The sequence below is a fragment of the Coregonus lavaretus genome (assembly GCF_964263955.1).
Source record: "Coregonus lavaretus genome assembly, chromosome: 15".
NCBI classification, from domain to species: domain Eukaryota; kingdom Metazoa; phylum Chordata; class Actinopteri; order Salmoniformes; family Salmonidae; genus Coregonus; species Coregonus lavaretus.
In genome coordinates this window covers 4,039,086-4,064,676 of record NC_140002.1, presented here as the reverse complement: position 1 = coordinate 4,064,676, position 25,591 = coordinate 4,039,086, and the positions used below count along the sequence as shown (strand labels likewise).

The 25,591-nt window shown below is 44.2% G+C and overlaps 1 pseudogene across 1 annotated transcript; it reads right to left on the bottom strand.

Moving 5' to 3' along the window:
* Positions 1-1,182: 1,182 nt before the first annotated feature.
* On the bottom strand, positions 1,183-25,491 carry LOC311142607 (leucine--tRNA ligase, cytoplasmic-like; annotated as a pseudogene). Its single transcript, XR_014615529.1, has 29 exons — positions 25,486-25,491; positions 24,359-24,475; positions 23,890-23,971; positions 23,724-23,804; positions 23,559-23,639; positions 23,287-23,444; positions 22,867-22,979; positions 22,722-22,779; positions 22,565-22,632; positions 22,111-22,336; positions 21,902-21,989; positions 21,333-21,416; positions 21,150-21,203; positions 20,792-20,869; positions 16,875-16,960; positions 16,600-16,664; positions 16,329-16,411; positions 14,731-14,869; positions 14,235-14,417; positions 13,328-13,407; positions 13,060-13,123; positions 12,293-12,476; positions 11,831-11,837; positions 6,971-7,081; positions 6,329-6,439; positions 4,181-4,279; positions 2,780-2,875; positions 2,317-2,435; positions 1,183-1,910 (listed from the first exon to the last, which is right to left on the bottom strand). The product of XR_014615529.1 is annotated as a leucine--tRNA ligase, cytoplasmic-like (transcript).
* Between the last annotated feature and the right edge of the window lie 100 nt (positions 25,492-25,591).

Here is a 25,591-nt window from a genome sequence, read left to right as displayed (position 1 = left end):
ATGCACACAAGTGAGCTGTTATGGTTGCTGTCTGGCGCACATTGACCTGATCACTTCTGCGTTTGTGGTGCACAGTGTCTGTATGAGAATCGGCCAGGGGAGGCTCGTGGTAAAATAAGAAACGTCTCACCTGGTTTCTCTGAACAGCCGAGAACATTTCCTGCTTAGTGAGAGCAAAAAGCAGAACGTCTATTGTGTTTATAGAAACAGAGGCAGACTGTGTTTCAACTGCATGACTGATTTCCAAGGGGGATTTAATTAGCGGTGCTCATACTGCCAGTAGATTGGCTACAGTCCATTATAGAGATGTTTTTCATGTGATTCACGCCAAACTGGTAACCTAGAAGAACACTGCAGAGGGAGTTTAATGTGGCCGTATGTCGCAACATGAATGAAAAGACAGAGATGCAGCACCCAAATACATGAAATATGTGTTTATTTAACTTGTGGTTCACCTTGGAAATGTACTCTATTTCAGAGACAATCTCTGAAAATTATGCCAGAATTTTTTTGTTGACACATTTGTGGGAATAATTAATTGTATGTGGTAGTTACTGGACCTATAAGTACTGCTGAAGAGACGTTCAGAAGACACCTTTGCATGGAACCACTCAACATATGAATACAAAATATATGTTTATAGTGGAAAGCAGTGGTGTAAAGTACTTAAGTAAAAATACTTTTAAGTACTACTTAAGTCGTTTTTTTGGAGTATCTGTACTTTACTATTTATATTTTTTCCTAATGAAAATAATGAACTTTTTACTCCATACATTTTCCCTGACACCTAAAAGTACTCGTTATATTTAGAATGATCAAGCAGGACAGAATTATGGCACCTATCAATATCAACACTTTGTCATCCCTACTGCCTCTGATCTGGCGGACTCACAAAACACAAATACTGTGTTTGTAAATGATGTCTGAGTGTTGGAGTGTGCCCCTTTATGTCCGTAATTAAAAAGAATACGAAAATCGTGCCTTCTGGTTAGCTTAGTATAAGGAATGTGATGTATAGCATTTACTTTTACTTTGTACTTTTACTCAAGTATGACAATTTAGTACTTTTTCTATCACTGTACTTAAGTACATTTAAAACCAGATACTTTTAGACTTTTACTCAAGTAGTATTTTACTGGGTAACTTTCACTTTTACTTGAGTAATTTTCTGTTAAGGTATCTTTACTTTTACTCAAGTATGACAATTGACTACTTTTTCCACCACTGGTGGAAAGAGACTGTAGGCAGAGGTCTGTACAGGTACGCTTTAGAGAAGCTTTATTCCGTCCGTACTTTAGCATATAATGGCAGACACTGAGCCTCTGAAACAACATCATTACATTTAATTTCACATAAGATGAGAGGACGAAAGTACCCGTTCTAAATCATTACCACTTCAATAGAAAAGTTAAAGGCAAGACTCCTGCCTGGCTATACTCCAGAGCTGTGCATGTTTTCTACATTGACCTCAGACTCAGTAACATCTACAGCAGGAAAATACTGTCTTGTCATTCTGCTACAAGCCCCTGCTGTTCAGTCCCACCCTTCTACACAGAGAGCAGGACCCTGTTCAAATACTATTAACATGCATCCTTCCTACATTCCTAGAAGGCGATATCTATGAGACTAGATGAGCCCTTGTCAGACCAGTGATATCCTCGAGGATGGAAGGAAGGAAGTATTAAAACAGGCCCCAGACCTGTGCTATTGTAACAGGTAAACCCGGGTGTCTCCTATATCCATGCTGAGGCCGTTGTCTGTCATGAGGACCTTCCTGTCGGCCAGGCTGATGCTGAAGGAGGACTTGTCACAGATGAGTAGCTTACCGTGCTCCTCCATCCCCAGGATGGGCACCCGGCAAGGCCCCAGGACCGGGTCCTCAAAGCGCATCAGCTTCACTTTGGACAGGTCTGCAGGGGGACAGAGGGGACATGAAGACTTGTGGGAGGTCAGGCGCTATGGTTACATTGCAGGGTTAAACAGCAATAACCTTGTGGATGCCTCACTTCAGTCAAGTCTGCAGGACATAACAGGGGATGTGTGTTGAACCGCAGACTAAAACAACGTAAATCTGCTAATTGTATGATGAAAAGCTACTGTATGGAAACTAAGTGCTGAGTACTCATCTAAACGACTACTAGACTTAAACAATTTGCACATCTTAAGGACAACGTGTACACCCTCAGTAAAACTCACTTTGACATTTAACTAAGAAAATGGCAAGAGGCCAGGGCAGGCAATACAAAAAAACATGATAAAATATGGTTCAATTACACGGTATCAATAGGAAAGTCACAAGGTCTTTAGGGGCTTAATAATGAATTAGTCTATTGGCTTTGGATAGTCTGCGGATGATGCAGTCTCTGCTGTCGCCCTGTCTGATGTCGATGGTGAAGAGATGGATGGGGGTTGACCAGGGACACTGCCACACCAGGCTAGGAGACAGCTCACTGGTCTGAACTATACTCATAATTCATCAAGCGTTGAAATCATTTCACAGACAGACAGACAGACAGACATGTGCACATTCAACATGGACTGATTACACACGTTTAGTGGTATCAGTGTTTTCAAAATAAAATCATGGATAATAAAGAGGTCTCTCTCGAAAACACTATGTGGCTGCAACTATAATGATGCTAATAGCATCTAAATTGTCCTGTCTGTTTCTCTGTATTGAGGGCTGAGCAAGCAACAGTAGTAACTAGTGAAACAACCGACAGACAGCTCTTAGTGGCAGGATGGCAGTTCAAACAAAAGGCTGTGTCTGTCCGTCTACCTCGGATCTGAAGACACTGAACGGTTTCCCCGGGCAACAGTCCTGCATTATTTTGTCATCTGCCTCTGATGCGAACACCACATCTATCTGATCAAGCTGGGAAGAAGAAGAAGAAGAAGAAGAAGAAGAAGAAGAAGAAGAAGAAGAATATAATAATAATAATAATAATATGCCATTTAGCAGACGCTTTTATCCAAAGCGACTTACAGTCATGCGTGCATACATTTTTTTGTGTATGGGTGGTCCCGGGGCTCGAACCCACTACCTTGGCGTTACAAGCGCCGTGCTCTACCAGCTGAGCTACAGAGGACCACAGAAGAAGAAGAAGAAGAAGAAGAAGAAGAAGAAGAAGAAGAAGAAGAAGAAGAAGAAGAAGAAGAAGAAGAAGAAGAAGAAGAAGAAGAAGAAGAAGAAGAAGAAGAAGAAGAAGAAGAAGAAGAAGAAGAAGAAGAAGAAGAAGAAGAAGAAGAAGAAGAAGAAGAAGAAGAAGAAGAAGAAGAAGAAGAAGAAGAAGAAGAAGAAGAAGAAGAAGAAGAAGAAGAAGAAGAAGAAGAAGAAGAAAGAGATAGGGAGAAAGATTGAGGGAGAAACCATTAGCACAGTAGTTTAATATTTGATAGGGCCAGTGTGACATGCAGTGTGTTTTGAGCGTTGTGAATTCATACTGTGGGGAACAGACGACTGGCATTAGCCTGAAATCCTGTTGCGATTAGCGCTGCAGAAAAGTTACCCACATTACACATTCAAGGCAACTGTTGTTGTTTCAGTATAATGAAGACTGGCTAGAGATGGTATTAGGAACTAGATAGTTAGTTAGACAGGCCTGGTGTGCCAGCAAATGCCCCAAATAAACATCACAGGCTGGCTAAATCACTCTGGTCGCTATGGGAGTTATGTAAGGGATAATCAACACGGGGCTATGCGTTTTATGGTAAATAATGAACGACGTGGAAAGTGTGTTCCACGATGCATTAGCGGAGTGGCGCAAACCTTCCACGGAGTTGCATTCTTTTCCAGAGAACGCATAGAGCCCTGGTATAATATTCCAAAACTAATAAAGTATGCATCTGTATTGGGAAATTAGCTTGGATAATGAATGAGGTGGAACATAGGTGAGATTAATACAACACATAGGGCTGTATTGATGGACAATAGTGCTCTTAAGCAGATATAAAATAGTTGCATTCAACTCTGGAGGTGGAGGACAAATTGAAAGTCAAACCGAAAAGAGTCAATTGGGAGCGGTGTAAAACATTTCTTTTAACTTTATGGATGTATACACTTGTTTCAGAGATTACCGGGGGGGCGGAGTTAGATAATTAATATCAGGTTGTAGAGCCTATCCAACTCATTCCATGAAACATTCACAGCTGGGAGAAAGTGAGGGTGTGTTAGGTGTACCTCCAGAGATTTGGTCAGATAAACTATGTTCTCCAGCAGCACGGCTCGCTCGTCAAACTCCAGCTCCAGAACCCTAGCACCATTCTTCTCCAGGATCTCCTGAGGAACACAACACACACTGTAAAAAAAGGCTGTCCTGCTCCTCTCCTCTCTACCTAACTTTCCCTCACAGTCCCTTCAGTTTCCCTTAAGTCCCGTTAGTTTGGCTGCTCAGCCTACCTAAGTTATCCCTCACCTATCATAGCCCTGCCATTCCCAACCAATCAGAGCGCTTGGAAATGCGCATCTGGACACTGCACCCGCCCACTCAGATCAGAGTGTTATCATCGTCCGAAGCGAGAAGATGCACATTTCTGAGGACTTTTTATTGTCGACAGTAACACAAATGTCTGAATCTTGTGCGTGCATTGAAATGTAAGTTGCAGGGGGGGTTTATTGGGGTTTTTACATTCTGTGTAATAATAGGTAATTACCACTAATTACTTCCTGTTACTTTGATAAGTTTCAGCCATATGTCCTGCTGTATGGCTGTTACTAGTCTTTAATGTTAGAGTTGCCAATGCTGCTTTGCCTATTGTTTATCGTATGTAGTATTGTTCCGTACTGCCAGAAGTGTTATTATTGCATTGGTTGCACAAGTACATTTGCAGAAGTGGTTTAATTGTTGTATTGGTAAACATAGTGTTTCGCATGCACACGCTACCACAGCGTTTTCCATCGTGGCCTTTATTAAAGGTGTTTTCTCATGCTGCCATGGGCGAGCTTCTAGAGGCATCACAGACAGTTCTTGGAACTTGCTCATGCGAGTCGCCCCTGTGGTGCCAGGGCAGATCTGATAAGAGCTCAGCCTGGCAGAGAGAGGGCGCCATAAATATTGACCCTTTGTCAATCCAAGTAATTTGTTTCTCTCTCTCTCCAAGAGGTGAATGTTTAAGTGAATGTTTATATTGATGCTGTGTTTATAGCCCTTTATAGACGTGTTGTAAATGTAATGCCATTTATTCATGTACATATACAGTACCAGTCAAACAATAGTGTGCAAAGCTGTCATCAAGGCAAAGGTTGGCTACTTTGAAGAATCTCAAATATAAAATATATTTTGATTTGTTTAACACTTTTTTGGTTACTACATGATTCCATCCATATGTGTTATTTCATACTGTTGATGTCTTCACTATTTTTCTACAATGTAAAAATAAAGAAAAACCCTGGAATGAGTAGGTGTGTCCAAACTTTTGACTGGTACTGTATGTATATTGTATAGTTATAATCATTAACTAATACTGTTTACATGTGTGCATATCTTTGCCTTATAGAACCACAACAATAAGATTCCAAGTCATTCGGATTACCAAAATAATATAAAATAATATAAACATCTTCAAATGGAAACAGCTTTGTCTGTGTCTGTGTCTGTGTGGTGGTGACTATCAGGAGTACAGTGATGGGCCTCAACATCATGTTCTGACCGGACAGCACTATAGTGGGCAGAACCAAACCAATCAGTTAGAAGTATATAGCGGGTGAGGGCATTCACAGCCGACCCCTCAGACGGGTGAGGGCATACCCGACAACCGTTTTTACATGGTCCTTCTAGCCGGATTTAGTGACCAACAGTTTTACATGGTCCGTCATTTCTCCGGATTTAGAGACCAATAGTTTTACATGGTCCGTAATTTCTCTGGATTTAGAGACCAATAGTTTTCACACACGTTGGCCTAAGAGCCTTCATGTTCACAGCCATTTTGATTTGACCTATATAGTAGGGTTTTACAGTCCCAACACAGGCAATCATCTGGCTTGGAATGTATTGTTTGTTTGCTATTTGATCACATTGATGCAGTCATACCTCTTTTAATACCCATGCTAAGCTCTGAACCACTGAGAAAGGCTATCAAATATTGATCACTGTCGTGCTGCCCCGGTAGTGAATATGGACTGTAGAAATACAAGTGATCTAATGAAGGAAACGCTGTCCTCAATGTGCTTATCAACTGTACAGAGCGATATATGTTTTATAAGAGAATGCAGAGAGCCTAGCAGAAGTCAGCCAAGGGCCTTGTTATAGTGAGACCCTGGGCCCCACCAGAGTACAGACCAGGGCCCTGGGGGGCGGAGAGGGGCCAACCCTCCTGTCCTCAGCCTCACCTTGATCACAGCCAGGAACGGCATCACTCTCTTCATCTGTTTCTAGATCTTCGGCAGGGTGCCCAGCTCCAAGGCAATGACCTTGGTATCAGGCAGAGTGCCCTTGTTGCTCTGAGAACACACATCCAGGGAAGAACACACACGCACACACGCGCACAGGGGAGAGTGTCAGTCTATCATCAGGGGGATTCCAGGTCATCAGCAGCATAACAACTTTCTCTGCCTCTGGGCGGATCACAGTAGGGTCTCTATATTCTGTAGCCACTCCTCCCCAAATCAACAGGAGGGACAAGCTGAAACGCAGATACATTCCAGAACAATCTATTTCTAAAAAGACCAAGGCTGTGCCTTAAATGGCAGCCTATTCCCTCAGCTGGATTTACACAGGAAGCCCAATTCTGATATTTTTTTCAATAATTGGTCTTTTGACCAATCAGATCAGCTCTTTAGCCAATAATTGGGCAAATAAATTAAGCGCAGCAATAAATGCAGCCATTGTGCACTAGTTTTGACCAGAGCCCTATAGGACCCTATTCCGCTTATAGTGCTATTTGGGACATACAGTTGAGTGAAGTTCATAGGCTCACTCAGTCTTCCCGGTCTGATTCCCAACCAGGCAGATTCCTGGGGGTTAGTACTCGTCTTGTAGTGTTTTCCCAGCAGAGAGAGGGTATTGTGCTGCCAGGAGGGGTACGTCTTGGCCACTTGGATGGTGCAGTGGGAGGGCTTGGCTGGGGGCTTCACGTCGCCCTTCTGTGGACGGACGGACGGAGGGAGGGAGGGAGACGGAGTAACAGACAGAGAGAGAGACAGACAATAGAGAGCTCAGTCAGCCTGCAGCCTGCTAGCATAGCAGTAGTGTTAGCCTGGCTGTGATGCTCATCAGAGCAGGAAGTCCGGACCCAGCCAGACATCCATTACCACCTGGGCTAACATGACATGACTGAGAAATGTCACTCTCTAGTTAATGCTGCCAAGCCTACTCTGTTATATAAAGATCCAAAACCTATCTGGAGGATGAGTATTCATTGTCCCCCTCTAAAAGCTACTGTGTGAACTAGTCTCAGTGCCAAGTGGAGCTGGGCATCCGTGAACTCATTTAACATGACAGCTGTCGACTCTCTTCTAGTTACCACGCTCTTTTCAGATGAATAGTAGAGGGTGCCATACTTTAAAGATGCTGTCTAGTCCCTATGGCAGAAAGCTACAGCAAGGCTAATGGTCTGTAAATAGGTATCTTTGAAGTAGAGTTGTTCTCACTGACTGCTACTAATATCTCTCTACTACATACACCAGAAAATATAGACAGTGAATCAAGAGCGATCAGTCGAAGCTGGCAGAATACAGCTTCATGTTGTCAATACACTCCTTGCCATAGAACAATGTATGACTTCTAGAATCTCTGCGCTCCTTGCTGCCTCCAGGAAACTCAGGCTCCAAATGTAAACAAATGCAAAATACTGATCTTGCACATCAAAATCAAGTCCAATGAAATGTAAACAAGGTTGCAAATCCATACATGCCAGAAGATATAAAGACGTATCGCTCCTCCATACATCCATGTCATTAAGACAGGGCTGTCAAAATGATGGAGATGTACACAAGATGTAGGCTACAAGATCAGAGTAGCATTTTAACCTCTGTCTAGGACTGCAGCCATCTGAAAGTGAGACATCATTGGTCCCTGTGAGAACATTAGAATACAATGAGACCTAAATGTCACCATTGGGTAATTGCTGCACGACTTAGTGACATATGCCTGTATCCAAGGCTGCATGGTATTTTCAGGGTTTAATGAAGAGACTTGTTTTCTGGCTCACTGTGCTGTGTGGAAGGGAGAGGATTCCGCAGGACCATTATGTCCCATCTAACAACTAAGCTATTCATCAACACTAACCACAAAGGTACATTTCAAACTTAGTTCAGCTCCATGAACCCTTTACACTTGTGGGGAATTGGCCTACATGGATAGGGCTACATTTAAATGTTTCTTACAGAATAAATATTAAAAGAATATGCAAAACCATGGTAGCAATTGAAAGGGAACAGTTTGGAGATTATGGGGAAATTATTAGCCCAAAGGTGAGGACACAGAAGTTCACCTGACACAAGACTGAATCCAAACATGACTGTTGATTTGATGTGCATTTTACATTTACTGTACTTTTTTGCAACAAAATCAGAAAATACTCTGGATACATTCAGTAACATGAACTGTGCAAGGTTTGGAGAGGTGTGTGGCCAATTGGAGACACCAGTTTGTCCTCTCACTCAAACCCTTGGCATTTTTTGTCTTATGTTGCACCTGGAATATTCTTATCATGTTACTGAATGTATCCAGAGTATTTTGTCATCTGCCTCTGATGCGAACACCACATCTAGAAGAAGAAGAAGAAGAAGAAGAAGAAGAAGAAGAAGAAGAAGAAGAAGAAGAAGAAGAAGAAGAAGAAGAAGAAGAAGAAGAAGAAGAAGAAGAAGAAGAAGAAGAAGAAGAAGAAGAAGAAGAAGAAGAAGAAGAAGAAGAAGAAGAAGAAGAAGAAGAAGAAGAAGAAGAAGAAGAAGAAGAAGAAGAAGAAGAAGAAGAAGAAGAAGAAGAAGAAGAAGAAGAAGAAGAAGAAGAAGAAGAAGAAGAAGAAGAAATTGAGGGAGAAACCATTAGCACAGTAGTTTAATATTTGATAGGGCCAGTGTGACATGCAATGTGTTTGGAGCGTTGTGAATTCATAGTGTGGGGAACAGACGGCTGGCATTAGCCTGAAATCCTGATGCGTTTGGCTGTTCAGAACAACCCAGGGTGATGGGCTCATTCTGTTCTGAACAACCCAGGGTGATGGCCTCATTCTGTTCAGAGCAACCCAGGGTGATGGCCTCATTCTGTTCAGAACAACCCAGGATGATGGGCTCATTCTGTTCAGAACAACCCAGGGTGATGGGCTCATTCTGTTCAAAACAACCCAGGGTGATGGGCTCATTCTGTTCAGAACAACCCAGGGCGATGGGCTCATTCTGTTCAGAGCAACCCAGGGTGATGGCCTCATTCTGTTCAGAACAACCCAGGATGATGGGCTCATTCTGTTCAGAACAACCCAGGGTGATGGGCTCATTCTGTTCAAAACAACCCAGGGTGATGGGCTCATTCTGTTCAGAACAACCCAGGGCGATGGGCTCATTCTGTTCAGAACAACCCAGGGTGATGGGCTCATTCTGTTCAAAACAACCCAGGGTGATGGGCTCATTCTGTTCAGAACAACCCAGGGCGATGGGCTCATTCTGTTCAGGACAACCCAGGGTATGACGCCATGTCATCTTGTAAATGTACATCAAACATAGTGATCATAAACATTGACACTGTATATGACATGAGTTTTATGATATGGAAAAGTGAAGTGCACATTTGGACTCTCGGGTGTTTGGCTTGCTTGTATGACATTATTATCCTCGATGTCTCATCTTTCAAAATACATAGAGACCTCTTAATTTACAGCATTTCCCTCACTCAGACAACAAAAGATGTGCGTTAGTTAACGGGAGGGTTGGGGGCAACTTTTGGGGCGGCAGGTAGCTTAGTGGTTAAGAGCGTTGTGCCAGTAACCGAAAGGTCGTTGGTTCTAATCCTCGAGCCGACTAGGTGAAAAATCTGTCGATGTGCCCTTGAGCAAGGCACTTAACCCTAATTGCTCATGTAAGTCGCTCTGGATAAGAGCGTCTGCTAAATGACAAAAAAAAAAAAAAAAAAAAAAAAAACGTCTTGTTGCGCAAGGTGCTGAAGTTCAGAACGGCTGTCAGTCAAAACCCATTCAGCGCTGCGAAGCGCAGAGCCAGAGCTCTGACGTCATGTGTAGCATGTTACTGTACAGCCACTGCGTTCCAATTTAGCCGTTTATCAGTGCCAAAACATGCAATTTTCAACCCGGGTACGAGTGTAAAGGGCTACAGCATTTACATATTAAGAGTAAAGGGATAGTTCGAAAGTTTAGCTCACTAGCTATTATTTTATTATTTTTGCCTCACTCACACTGAATCAGAGTCAATCAAGATGAAACCAGCAGCCAAGTGATTGAAGACCGATATATACATTTTTTCAGCGCAATGTGAGTCTGTATAGCCAGTCTGTATATTCCCTAGCTAATAAGAAATAATAAATAATAATGTCCCCCCCCACTTCTAAAACCATTGTTGCGCCCCTGGAAGTTGCTAACTAGGGTTAGCGCATTTGCTAATAGCCTTAGTGCAATGACAGAAAAAATATATGGGAACAGCGCAATGACTAGAAGTCTATGGGAGTAGCTAGCATGCTAGCTGTTCCTGTACATTTCCAGTATTTGCGCTAATGATGATGAGAGGTGTTGGGTTTGCGCCAGACATAGCGTTTTCCTTGATGGCCAAAAAGCTCAATTTTAGTCTCATCTGACCAGAGTACCTTCTTCCATATGTTTGGGGAGTCTCCCACATGCCTTTTGGCCAACACCAAACGTGTTTGCTTATTTGTTTCTTTAAGCAATGGCTTTTTTCTGGCCACTCTTCCGTAAAGCCCAGCTCTGTGGAGTGTATGGCTTAAAGTGGTCCTATGGACAGATACTCCAATCTCAGCAGTCGAGCTTTGCAGCTCCTTCAGGGTTATCTTTGGTCTCTTTGTTGCCTCTGATTAATGCCCTCCTTGCCTGGTCTGTGAGTTTTTGTGGGCGGCCCTCTCTTGGCAGGTTTATTGTGGTGCCATATTCCTTCAATTTTTTAATAATGGATTTAGTGGTGCTCCGTGGGATGTTCAAAGTTTCAGATCTTTTTTTATAACCCAACCCTGATCTGTACATCTCCACATCTTTGTCCCTGACCTGTTTGGAGAGTTCCTTGGTGTTGCCCCTTGCTTAGTGTTGTTGCAGACTCTGGGGCCTTTCAGAACAGGTGTATATATACTGAGATCATGTGACAGATCATGTGACACTTAGATTGCAAACAGGTGGACTTTATTTAACTAATTATGTGACTTATGAAGGTATTTGGTTGAACCAGATCTTATTTAGGGGCTTCATAGCAAAGGGGGTGAATAAATATGCACGCACCACTTTTCCGTTATTAATTTTTTAGAATTTTTGGAAACAAGTTATTTTTTTCATTTCACTTCACCAATTTGGACTATTTTGTGTATGTCCATTACATGAAATCCAAATAAAAATCAATTTAAATTACAGGTTGTAATGCAACAAAATAGGAAAAACGCCACTGGGGATGAATACTTTTGCAAGGCACTGTAGTTCAGCTCCATTAACACTTTACACTCGTGGGGAATTGGCCTACATGGATAGGGCTAAATTGAAATGTTTCTTACAGAAGAAATATGAAACCATGGAAGCAATTGAAATAATTCAATAATTTCACCCACACCGCTTGTGTGCGTGAACGAGCGTCTGCGTAGCCAAACGCAAAAATAGAACATGGTTCTATTTGAGGCTCCATGCGCTGCAAGTCCCCTCCTTATTGGATATGAGGAAGATACAAACCCACGTGGATGCTTGAAAGGCAAATGAGAGATTAATTCAAGATTAACTAACTAAAAACTAACTAGGTTTCCCTTTTTATCTGTGGATGAATCATCGGAGTAGATAAACACACAATGTTGTATGACTCCCGGTCAAAATTCTACAAAGAACCAGCTAAAAAAGTACAGCATATGCATGTCAGGTAAAATAACAACCCAATGTTCATCTCCCAGGACAAACTAGGAAGCAACAGCGAGCTAGCTAAATGTCCATGAACGTTTCATGTGTGTTTCGACATGCCCCCCAAATTAATATAGATGGTTTTGATATTTTAACCTGCGTCTGGTGTTGCTGGACAAAATCAATATGTGCGCGATGGCGGCGCAGTCAGCATGTTAGAACTATGCTGGAGATCAATTTGTTGGAGCTTGGATGATTATGCCACACTGCGTTACATTCATTTGTCTCATTGGACGTTGCAAACTACCTGGCGAACACGCGGTCATGGAAGGTGTAAGCTGGCCCTGTCCTCCGGTTGTTCTGATTGGCTATCATCTCCTTGACCCACTCCACCCAGGTGTAGAGGCGCAGGATGCCATCGTCGGCCATGGCCTCCACAAAGTGAAGGTCTTCCACTGTGTCCCCTGCGTCCACCAGGGCCATGCGCATCCCTGGGCAAGGACACACACAACATGGTAAGGCTGCGTTTAACACTCAGGGCACACACAACATATTACAGTGACACTGGTAGAAACAAAGCACTTTGACACTAAAAGCAGAATTTTAGCAATTAGTAACATGAAGCATAATAACAGCCTTATAAAATCCCCCCTCCTGTCTTCTACAAAAGTATGTGAAGAGAACATTTAGGCAGTCCCACTTCTTCATAAATAACCAGAAGGAAGCAATCAGCCTGAGGCATGGCATCAAATCAACATGACTCATTTACTATCAGCACTTTGGGCCAGATGATGGTGTTCATTTCTACTCTCCAAGTAGGAAGAAGTGGTCAAAAGGAATGCAGGAGACGTTATCCCACTGCTCTGCTCCCCCTTCCTCTTCTGTTTCCCAAATGAAGCAAGCCACCCTTCCATCAGAGGAGAAGTAGCAGGAAACATTCAGCCATCAAGAAGTACAGAATGACTCATTGATTTTGACTTCCGGAGAAAATAATGACTGTTCCTCTCATAAAGCTTCCTAGTAATTAGGAGGCATTGAGTTAAGAGGCTGGAAGGCTTATAGGGCCCTACCCAACATCAGCAGAAAACTTAGAGATGGTGTCACTCAGAGTGAGGACGTTGCCTGTGGATTTAGACATCTGATAAATACAAACAAAGACTGTCAGGAGGAACACACAAACTTAAGACACACACACACAGTCTTTGTGCATGACACTTGACGTCTTCAGACAACATCAAAACACACAGCTCCCATGCTGCCAGAGCAGGCGACAGAGAGAGTTCAGTGCATCAGTGACCTGTTTGTAGTTAACAAAACCTCTTTCAGAGAAAGGAAAACATACATTTTCAGAGTTCAGTAACAGGTGACCATTGGTTCGGACGGCCTGCTGCCATTTTCCGCTGTGTACACAAAGATAATCTCCTTCAAAACATGAGAATCTCTAGATGGGTTGTCTTACCATCCGTACCATCCCCATAACTGGTTACACCCTGCAGTAAATTGCCATTAGGCTTATCCTTCCTATCCTTTCAAATAATAGAGGTATAGAACTGCATAATGATTCTACACTTGTAAAGACACCAGTTGTATCTAATGTATGTGGACATTAGTCTTATAGTATGACAAGAATAGGACGTACAAGTTCACCCAAAACTGCATAAATCAGAAAAGACAAACACTACCATTCCCGGTCTCATTAAAATACAGCACCCGCACCAATTTCATCATAAAATGAATATTCAATTAACTCAATCAATACAGCATTCCAGCATTCAATACAGCAAAACAAGATTCCCATAAAGCCAAATAGCGTGTACCCCTGTAGCAGCCCTAGCACCGTAGAAAGGCAGGCGGGCAGACAGGCAGCTAGCCAGGCAGGTGGTTCATCTCATTGGGCCACATGGCCACGTGTTTTTTTTTTTTTTTTTTTTTTTTTACATTTTTAGTCATTTTAGCAGACGCTCTTATCCAGAGCGACTTACAGTTAGTGAATACATATATATATATATATTTTTTTTTTTTACTGGCCCCCCGTGGGAAATGAACCCACACACCTGGCGTTGCAAACGCCATGCTCTATCAACTGAGCTACATCCCTGCCGGCCATTCCCTCCCCTACCCTGGACGACGCTGGGCCAATTGTGCGCCGCCCATGAGTCTCCCGGTCGCGGCCGGCTGCGACAGAGCCTGGATTCGAACCAGGATCTCTAGTGGCACAGTTAGCACTGCGATGCAGTGCCTTAGACCACTGCGCCACTCAGGAGAGTCGGTTGGGCGCCAGGTCCTTCCCAGACACACGGGCATCCACGGGGTACCAGTACTCAAACTCCCTCCTCAGCCTCTGCAGGTGTTCCTTGGGGATGTCCGTCTTGGGGAAGGGAGAGCTCTTAAAGAAGATGAAGTCCCACACCACCCTGGTCATCTGTTCTGGCCTGACAGACAGAGAGACAGAGAGAGAAAGAGAAACACTCAGATTATAAAGTGGCTCCAATAGCACTGTATCCATAACCAACTATAGGGATTTAAAAACCTCTGGCACACTGCATTCATCCTCTTCCATGAAATATATACATGTGCAAAATAGTACAATATAAACATATCTCCAACTATTACAATGAACATGTTCTCTATTGCAACAATGTTGAAAAGGACATATGAAGGTGTTATAATGTCCTCAGTCTGCATCTACAGAAGCCTATTGCCACTAAATTAAATGACCATGTGAGAGTAGAGAGTGGTGCATACTTGATCCCTACAGGCGACGGTCCCTGTCCGTTGAGCACTCCCCCCTGGAGGAAGTGAGCCACGGTGTAGTAGGTCATGTAAATGGTCGAGTCAGACAGGGACTCCATTAGCCACTGCTGGTCCCATGACAACCTTGTTCCTATGGCAACAAGCACACCGGAAAAAACAACAACAATCAACCACCACCTAATGTGAACATTAAGGGATATGCTTATCATATAATTACTGTGGTTTTACATGCTGGGTCCTCCACTGAAATGGAAAATTGATTATTAAGCATGTGAAACATGTGTCCTTCCTGTAGTTTGGCACATTATCTACTAAAACATGCTTCCTTTTTCTGGGTATTTTGTCTCCATCTAAAGTCCATGCACATCACTTCACTTTCACACCATCCCAATATTCCCCAAAACCTCTGAATGGTTGCTGATGGTCTCAAAAGATGTGTTCCGGACGTGAGAGGTCCCAGAATGTTTTCTGGCAATGTGCCTCCCTAGGGCTCTAGTTACAGACTGTATGTTATAGGTAGAACTAGGCCCAGAGTTTAGTCAGACTGTATGTTATAGGTAGAACTAGGCCCAGAGTTTAGTCAGACTGTATGTTATAGGTAGAACTAGGCCCAGAGTTTAGTCAGACTGTATGTTATAGGTAGAACTAGGCCCAGAGTTTAGTCAGACTGTATGTTATAGGTATAATTAGGCCCAGAGTTTAGTCAGACTGTATGTTATAGGTATAATTAGGCCTAGTTTAGTCAGACTGTATGTTATAGGTAGAACTAACTCCTGGCCCTGCTTTGCTGGACATGCTTTGCTGTGACACCAAACTAACTCCACTGATCCTGCCCCCTGTCCAAACTAACTCCACTGATCCTGCCCCCTGTCCAAACTAACTCTACTGATCCTGCCCCCTGCCCCCTGTCCAAACTAACTCCACTGATCCTGCCCCATGTCCAAACTAACTCCACTGATCCTGTCCCATGTCCAAACTAACTCCACTGATCCTGCCCCATGTCCAAACTAACTCCACTGATCCTGTCCCATGTCCAAACTAACTCCACTGATCCTGTCCCCTGTCCAAACTAACTCCACTGATCCTGTCCCCTGTCCAAACTAACTCCACTGATCCTGTCCCCTGTCCAAACTAACTCCACTGATCCTGTCCCCTGTCCCATGTCCAAACTAACTACACTGATCCTGTCCCCTGTCCAAACTAACTCCACTGATCCTGTCCCCTGTCCCATGTCCAAACTAACTCCACTGATCCTGTCCCCTGTCCAAACTAACTCCACTGATCCTGTCCCCTGTCCCATGTCCAAACTAACTACACTGATCCTGTCCCCTGTCCAAACTAACTCCACTGATCCTGTCCCCTGTCCCATGTCCAAACTAACTCCACTGATCCTGTCCCCTGTCCAAACTAACTCCACTGATCCTGTCCCCTGTCCCATGTCCAAACTAACTCCACTGATCCTGTCCCCTGTCCAAACTAACTCCACTGATCCTGTCCCCTGTCCCATGTCCAAACTAACTCCACTGATCCTGTCCCCTGTCCAAACTAACTCCACTGAGCCTGCCCCATGTGCCTGTCCCCCTCCTCACCCAGGCCATAGGTACGAGAGCAGGTGTGCTCCTGGAGCCAGTCCAGAGTGGCCTCTAAGTTCTTCCTGGTCTCATCACAGAACCTAAAGAGTCCAACCCATACAAGAGGCACAGTTTAAACATCTCCATATTGACCAGACAGACACACAGCCCAGGAAATCCTCAACACAGTCTGACACATTCCTTTGACAAGGAGCTTGTTAGCGGTGGTAGAGCATAATCACTGAAGAGAGCTGGGGAAGTTGAGCGACAGAACAGCGGAATGACTCACGTCTCCGGTGGCTTCAGGCATTCCATGGTCTGCTGCTCCCACTCTTGTCCCCATAATGCAGATACCTGTCAGACCGGACACAGCAAACTGCAGAAATGTTGCTCAGAAATGTTCAGTTTCTCTAATAATTACCCTTATATGTTTAGTGAGATGAATACAATCCATACTTGTCTATGCTGTCAGGTAGCCTGGAATCCATACAGTGAAACAGAGCAATATTCAGTGTGGATTTCCAGGCTAGTTTTCAGAGGCTCCCATCAGGCCCATCCACTCACCACTGGTCGCAGAGTGCCACCACACACTCGTCTGCAGAGTGTGACATCACCTGCTTCCCTGGCTCCATGTAGCTCAAAGCTTGGCCCTGAAACATTGGTATAGGTCCATGTTAGAACACACTAATGCATATCAAAGAAACGTATCAAACACATCAGTAAACAGCCCACGTCAACAACCGTAGTAAACAGCCCACGTCAACAACTGTAGCAAACAGCCCACGTCAACAACCGTAGTAAACAGCCCACGTCAACAACCGTAGCAAACAGCCCACGTCAACAACCGTAGTAAACAGCCCACGTCAACAACCGTAGCAAACAGCCCACGTCAACAACCGGGGTAAACAGCCCACGTCAACAACCGTAGTAAACAGCCCACGTCAACAACTGTAGCAAAGAGCCCATGTCAACAACCGTAGCAAACAACCCACGTCAACAACCGTAGTAAACAGCCCACGTCAACAACCGTAGCAAACAGCCCACGTCAACAACCGTAGCAAACAGCCCACGTCAACAACCGTAGTAAACAGCCCACGTCAACAACTGTAGTAAACAGCCCACGTCAACAACCGTAGCAAACAGCCCACGTCAACAACTGTAGTAAACAGCCCACGTCAACATCCGTAGTAAACAGCCCACGTCAACAACAGTAGTAAACAGCCCACGTCAACAACCGTAGCAAACAGCCCACGTCAACAACTGTAGTAAACAGCCCACGTCAACAACCGTAGCAAACAGCCCACGTCAACAACCGTAGCAAACAGCCCACGTCAACAACCGTAGTAAACAGCCCACGTCAACAACCGTAGCAAACAGCCCACGTCAACAACCGTAGCAAACAGCCCACGTCAACAACCGTAGCAAACAGCCCACGTCAACAACTGTAGCAAACAGCCCACGTCAACAACCGTAGCAAACAGCCCACGTCAACAACCGTAGCAAACAGCCCACGTCAACAACCGTAGCAAACAGCCCACGTCAACAACTGTAGCAAACAGCCCACGTCAACAACCGTAGCAAACAGCCCACGTCAACAACCGTAGTAAACAGCCCACGTCAACAACTGTAGCAAACAGCCCACGTCAACAACTGTAGCAAACAGCCCACGTCAACAACTGTAGCAAACAGCCCACGTCAACAACCGTAGCAAACAGCCCACGTCAACAACTGTAGCAAACAGCCCACGTCAACAACTGTAGCAAACAGCCCACGTCAACAACCGTAGCAAACAGCCCACGTCAACAACCGTAGCAAACAGCCCACGTCAACAACCGTAGCAAACAGCCCACGTCAACAACCGTAGCAAACAGCCCACGTCAACAACCGTAGCAAACAGCCCACGTCAACAACCGTAGCAAACAGCCCACGTCAACAACCGTAGTAAACAGCCCACGTCAACAACCGTAGCAAACAGCCCACGTCAACAACCGTAGCTAACAGCCCACGTCAACAACCGTAGTAAACAGCCCACGTCAACAACCGTAGCAAACAGCCCACGTCAACAACCGTAGTAAACAGCCCACGTCAACAACCGTAGCAAACAGCCCACGTCAACAACCGTAGCTAACAGCCCACGTCAACAACCGTAGTAAACAGCCCACGTCAACAACCGTAGCAAACAGCCCACGTCAACAACCGTAGTAAACAGCCCACAGCGTAAACGAACAACATAGTTAAAGAGCATAAACATGAACACAATAAATATAGATTGGTATTGTATCTGTGGCAGTGTGAGAAGCATGGTCATAGGTGTGGCTGTAGGACTCCCAGTGCAGCACCATGGACAGCGGCACTCAGTTACATTCACATTTACATTTTAGTCATTTAGCAGACGCTCTTATCCAGAGCGACTTACAGGAGCAATTAGGGTTAAGTGCCTTGCTCAAGGGCACATTTACGTCATTTAGCAGACGCTCTTATCCAGAGCGACTCACCAATTGGTGCGTTCACCCTATAGCCAGTGGGATAACCACTTTACAATTTTGGGGGGGGGGGGGGGGGGGGTAGAAGGATTACTTTATCCTATCCCAGGTATTCCTTAAAGAGGTGGGGTTTCAAATGCCTCCGGAAGGTGGTGAGTGACTCCGCTGTCCTGGCGTCGTGAGGGAGCTTGTTCCACCATTGGGGTGCCAGAGCAGCGAACAGTTCAGCACTGTGGAAGGCTGCACTACCTTCAGCACCAGGCCAGCTGAAGACAGCGCCACAGTTCTGCTCATCCAACACACCTGTGCAGAATTACTAATCAGCACACCTGCAAGGCATTCCCTAATCAACTGACTGGCACAAGAGTGCAGGCTGGACCTCAGTCAGCTGGAGCAGTTAGGAAGACAGCCTACTCACACTGTGGTGTGCTCTCCTTCCACAGACTCCTCAGAAGGAGAGTTACGGACTGTGCCAGTGAGGCCACATCGACGCAAAGAGACGACAGGTGGCCGCCATCTTTAACCACCCTCTTGCCTGAACGGCTTGTGACTAGAGCGCCAGAGACACGGAAAGCTAAAGTCAAAACATGTGAAAGGTGAACTCTTTTGTCGGTCTCAACCTTTAAGTCTTTACTGAAGACTTATCTCTTCAGTAGGTCATATGATTGAGTGTAGTCTGGCCCAGGAGTGTGAAGGTGAACGGAAAGGCTCTGGAGCAACGAACAGCCCTTGCTGTCTCTGCCAGGCCGGTTCCCCTCTCTCCACTGGGGTTCTCTGCCTCTAACCCTGTTACAGGGGCTGAGTCACTGGCTTGCTGGTGCTCTTTCATGCCGTCCCTAGGAGGGGTGCGTCACTTGAGTGGGTTGAGTTACTGACGTGATCTTCCTGTCTGGGTTGGCGCCCCCCCCTTGGTTTGTGCTGTGGTGGAGACCTCTGTGGGCTATACTCGGCCTTGTCTCAGGATTGTAAGTTGGTGGTTGAGGATATCCCTCTAGTGGTGCGGGGGCTGTGCTTTGGCAGAGTGGGTGGGGTTATATCCTTCCTGTTTGGCCCTGTCCGGGGGTTTCTTCGGATGGGGCCACAGTGTCTCCGGACCGCTCCTGTCTCAGCCTCCAGTATTTATGCTGCAGTAGTTTATGTGTCGGGGGGCTGGGGTTAGTTGGTTATACCTGGAGTACTTCTCCTGTCTTATCCAGTGTCCTGTGTGAATTTAAGTATGCTCTCTCTAATTCTCTCGTTCTCTCTTTCTCTCTGAGAACCTGAGCCCTAGGACCATACGTCAGGACTACCGGGCATGCTGACACCTTGCTGTCCCCAGTCCGCCTGGCCTTGCTGCTATTCCAGTTTCAACTGTTCTGCCTGCGGTTACGAAACCCCTACCTGTCCCAGACCTGCTGTTTTCAACTCTTAATGATCGGCTATGAAAAGCCAACTGAGAGACCTGAGCCCTAGGACCATACGTCGGGACTACCGGCCGTGGTGACTCCTTGCTGTCCCCAGTCCGCCTGGCCTTGCTGCTATTCCAGTTTCAACTGTTCTGCCTGCGGTTATGGAACCCCTACCTGTCCCAGACCTGCTGTTTTCAACTCTTAATGATCGGCTATGAAAAGCCAACTGAGATTTATTCCTGATTATTATTTGACCATGCTTGTCACTTATGAACATCTTGGCATGGTTCTGTTATAATCTCCACCCGGCACAGCCAGAAGAGGACTGGCCACCCCTCTTAGCCTGGTTCCTCTCTAGGTTTCTTCCTAGGTTTTGGCCTTTCTAGGGAGTTTTTCCTAGCCACCGTGCTTCTACACCTGCATTACTAGCTGTTTGGGGTTTTAGGCTGGGTTTATGTACAGCACTTCGAGATATTAGCTGATGTACGAAGGGCTATATAAAATAAAATTGATTGATTGATTTTGTTGAGTTATTACTCTTTTCCGCTTGTGTCGTCGGGCACACCCCACTCCTCCTGACAGCATCAATCATTGATTTCAAACAGGGTACCTTCTCCACCATCATCTTCTGGGTGGGTTTCTTGACATCCTGCACCTTTTTGCCCTTGTAGCCTTCAACCAGCATGATCTGAGAAAAGAAGACGGTTCATTAAAAGAATCGGAGAATATGTTGTTGATTTTCCTAGACCATTGTACGATGTTGTGTAGGTCTGCTGCACCTCTGTAGCCATAGCTGTCCTACGGGGATAAATAAAGTGGTATTGTATTACATGTATGCATAGTTGAGATGTTATGTTAAGCCATTAGGACTCACCCCTCCATAGAAGCCCTGTATGTTATAGGTACAAGGCACACACTACACTGTCTGGTCATTTAGAGCCAAATAAAGGGTGCGAGAGGCAGTTTACCGTCTCAAAAGGTAAGACCATCTTGTCTTTGATTCCATATTTTTCTCTCAGGGCCTATAACAGGAATCCAAGTGATCTCCAATTACTTCATTAACCAAAAACACATTGTACAATGCATAGGTTAACTAATATAGACCAGTAGCCACAAAGGGAAATACTTAAGTAGTGCTGTTAAAGTGTCACCTGTTTCTTTTTTTTTATATGCTCCCCTTAGGGCAGCAATGTCATCGGGTGCATCGGACGGGACGCTGGTGACAATTCCAGTGCCTGGGTGTCACAAAGCAAGTGGACCAAAGTCACATGAGAAACACAACCAACCTAGAAGCACAAGAAATGCCCTGCGGTGTCGTCAGAGTTTTACCTCATTGCCTTCTCTACCAAACACGGGACGTTGTGCATAAGAGAGAGAACAAAGCCATAGACGTTTCAATTTAGTCACACCATTTCAATGCAGATGTAAACCCCTGGAGCAAAACAGACCAAAATAATTCATTGTAATGACTCCTAGCAAGAGGCAATCCAAGAGCAATGCTGTGGGAGTTGTGTGCAGCATCCCCTCAGGGCCTAAATCAGTAACCATCATCTTTGTACTTCATTTCAATGTTTACTGTGCTCTACAATGACTTATGCCTCCCTCACTTTAGCTCTTCAAAAGGAGGAATGCCTCAAGCCCAATCTAGATGTGCTGGAACAGAGACAGCATGGATGCAGTTAGTGGTATTTGGAGCATTCTCAAGATTGTATTCCAATACCTTTGTCCTCCTTGATGGTGAGCATGGGCAGAGCATAGATGGTCTGGTAAGACGTCAGCGGGGCACTAAGAGCACATCTAAGAATATCCTACAGAGAGTTAAAAGACATTTACCACTATTTGAGTGTGTGTGTCAGGCTCACATAAGTTGCAGTGTGTAAGTGTGTGTGCAGACACTTAAACATAAGGATGTAATTTAAATGTACACACATTTCCCAGAACATCCATGATCACTGTGACCTTGCCGTTCTTCTTCGTGAAGCCCTGGTAAGACATGTTCCTAGCAGACCTCAGTGTGTTGATGAACACGTCTCCACTGGCCGTCTCGAAGGCCATGTACTTGATGTCAGGATGGACCCAGCAGTTAGTCTGGCCAAACATGGTCTCTGGTCTGAGAGTAGCTGCCACCAAGAAGATGCTCTTACCTTTAAGGCCACTGCAGGGACCAGGAAAATACAGTGTTCAGAAGAGTGCAAAAAGATGATTGTATTCTCAAGCAGCAACCTGCTATAATCTGCTGTAACATGCTATTAGGACAACCAACTTGCACCTTATGTCACAATTAACAACATAAAATTGATTGGTTACATCAATGGTACAAAGTTGTTCCAAGTCATATGCTACTAAACAGAATACAGTATGTTGGGTTCACATAGAGTAGTACCTTAGTTTTGAAGGGTAGGGCTCGACAACCTTCATCTTAATGAGGGTGTAATCCTGTGCTCCATCTCCCTAGAATGTAAAAACATGATTACAGAGCTGCAGTCACACAACACATGCACACAACTCATTGAGATTATGTAGTGGTAAGAACATCTTACCTCTCCAGTCTGCCTGTTAAGGTCCATACACGGCTTTCCATCTTTCGGTGAGTAGATTGTATATTTGCAAAAAGTAATGGTATGACAATGTAATAATGCTACATGGATAATGCAGGGATATTTATAAGCATTTCCAACAGCTTACCTTTTACCAAACTTGATTTTCTTCCTCTCCTTCAGAGTGATGAACTGCCACCTCACAAAGGAGTCGTAGAAAGGGTTCACAACGGTCGTGATGAAGGAGCCTTGCCAGTCCACCTGTGATATAATCACGTTTTTAATAACATGGACAGCACCTGAAATGCTTTTTCAAAGTGAACTAAAGCATGGTTGTTGATCTGCACATTCAGGTCTGAATCTTAACTTGAGATCCACACACAACGTTCACAATAATCATGCATTGATGTAAATGCGAGATTTGCAGGAAAATCCAAGTTATTAGCACAGATCTGACGTTAGGATTCAGTTCTCATCAAACAAATGGAAGTATATTAGTTAACATCAGGCTTCCTGGTAAAATGAAGAAACAAACTCAGTTTGCTGGTTTCTTGTTATAATCACTCACCTTTACACCCATCATCTTTAGGTCTTTCACGGCCTGGGGTGGGAAGTACTCCAGCCAGTGCTCCGCGTTGGCAAACGGTGCCATCTCCTTGTCAACCCCAGAGACTTCATAATGTCCCACTGGAACTTGGACCCTCCAGCCTTTGCCACTGCTTTGCTCTGAAGATCACACACAAGAGAAGTTACATTTTGAATTGTGCATTAATGGAAACAAATTCCCCCAAGCTTATAAGTAGTGCAGAGGATCAATTGATATTTGCATCAAATGTTCACCTTTTTGCCCTTAGATTTGTCCTTGATGATGAACTCCTCTGCAAACTTGGGCTTCTCCTTCTCATCAGGGAACCTCCATCTCTCGCTTCAGCAACCTTCTTAAATAACAGCCAACCACGACCGTGTATGATGTACACAACAAGCAAGAGATTAAAAGTTACTCACTTTGATTGGCGTTCATGTACAATTCAACCCAAATGGAAATAGGCATTGCTTCCCTTTCAAGCACTGGAAACCAACAGCAAACTACAAAGAAATAACGAGATATATAAAATAAAATTACGTAATAAGACTTACATTTAGTACATCTACAAGTCAAATCTATATACATCTTACCATTCGAAAGGCAGAAAGTATGACCGAGATGCAGCCTTCCATTCATGTAGGGGGAGGTGACAAAGTACTTGTTTTTGCTGTGAATGAAAGGGTGGTACATTAGGAATAGGTTGGGAAAAGTGGGCGTGAAAACTAAAGTAGAGCGTTGATGATCATTTTTTAACCTTAATTTAACCAAGTAAGACCCATTTGAGGTTAAAAAACCTATTTTGTGATGGCGACCTGGCAAGAAGTCAAAACAGGGAAATAGCAGCGTGTACAGAAAATATTACAGAAAAATACAAAATAAACACAACAGACAACGTTTCACAAGTTACAGATACAATTGAAGATTAGAAACAACTGCAGCTATCACAAACAGTGTCGTCGATCAGAGTCTTAAAAACAGGCAAGGACATTAACTCCCCTAACTTTAATATCTTTTGAAGCATGTTCCATAACAATAACCATCCCAGTAGACTTACTTTGTGCTTTCCCCAATAGTGGTGGGTGCGTCACAATCAAACGTTCTTTCCTTCTCCCATTTCTGTTGGATTTCCTGTCTTTCTGAGGAAGTCCAACTTTGCTGTTCCATTTCGCTCCTAAAATCAATATTATGTATAATTCATTGAGATTGAAGAACATCAATCAAATGTATTTATAAAGCCCTTTTTACATCAGAAGATGTCATTCCTCATCATCAATATAGTGGCAATCAGTAGTTGAAACAACAAAGTGAACTCCCTGCCCCCGTTTTGGTAAAAAGGTAAAGGATGGGGCTGGTAAAGGATGGGGCTGGAGAAATGTAACCACTCTCAAATTCATAGACAGAGCTATGGATTCAAAGGCTGACCATCCATGATATCTAAACGATAGTTTTAACCATGTTTTGAGTCTATTTAGTGTTTGTTTACATGTACTTTGTTTACAAACATTGGAGTAAAACAAACTTATATTTTGGGTTCTGATGGGGTACGACAGTTGACAAGTTATATTCTTGAAGAATCAATGGGTACATATCATTAATTTATACGTCCAAAAACGGATGTAGCAACTGCAGATTGCCCCTTTAAACAACATGTTTTGTAGTCATCAAATAAAAGCTCTGGGTTGCCCCCTTTAAACAACATCAAATAGAAGCTCTGGGTACTTCATTGTCAGCATTCAGCCCAATTGCCAAATGTTATCGTAGTTTAATCGGTTAACGTTAGCTAGCTATGTTATGTTCAATAACTGACTTGTGTGAAGAGCACTCAATATGTTGTCAACTCTCCCTCTTTTAAATCATGATTCACTAGCACACATGATGAATTCAACCAAAGAGGAGCGAACTAGACAGCCAGATATAGCTGTACTGCTGCTGACCAGTGTCGTCTTAGCTGGTAGCTGCAATATCCATTAGCTAAGTGCTAACTAACATTTTAACATTTACATTTGAGTCATTTAGTAGACGCTCTTATCCAGAGCGACTTACAGTTAGTGCATACATTTTTCATACATGCCCCCCGTGGGGTCCATGTCACGTAGTTAGCTAGCTATGCGCATACTTTGACTAGCATTACACCTGAAACACATAATAGATTCACAAACAGAGTGAGGAGCCATGACGGACCGTCATTTTGATTTAGCAAAATACAGAAAACGGTAGAAACAGAAAGTCTGTCAAGAAAACCTTCGGCACTTGGCTGTTGACATCTACAGCAAGGGACAGCTCATTC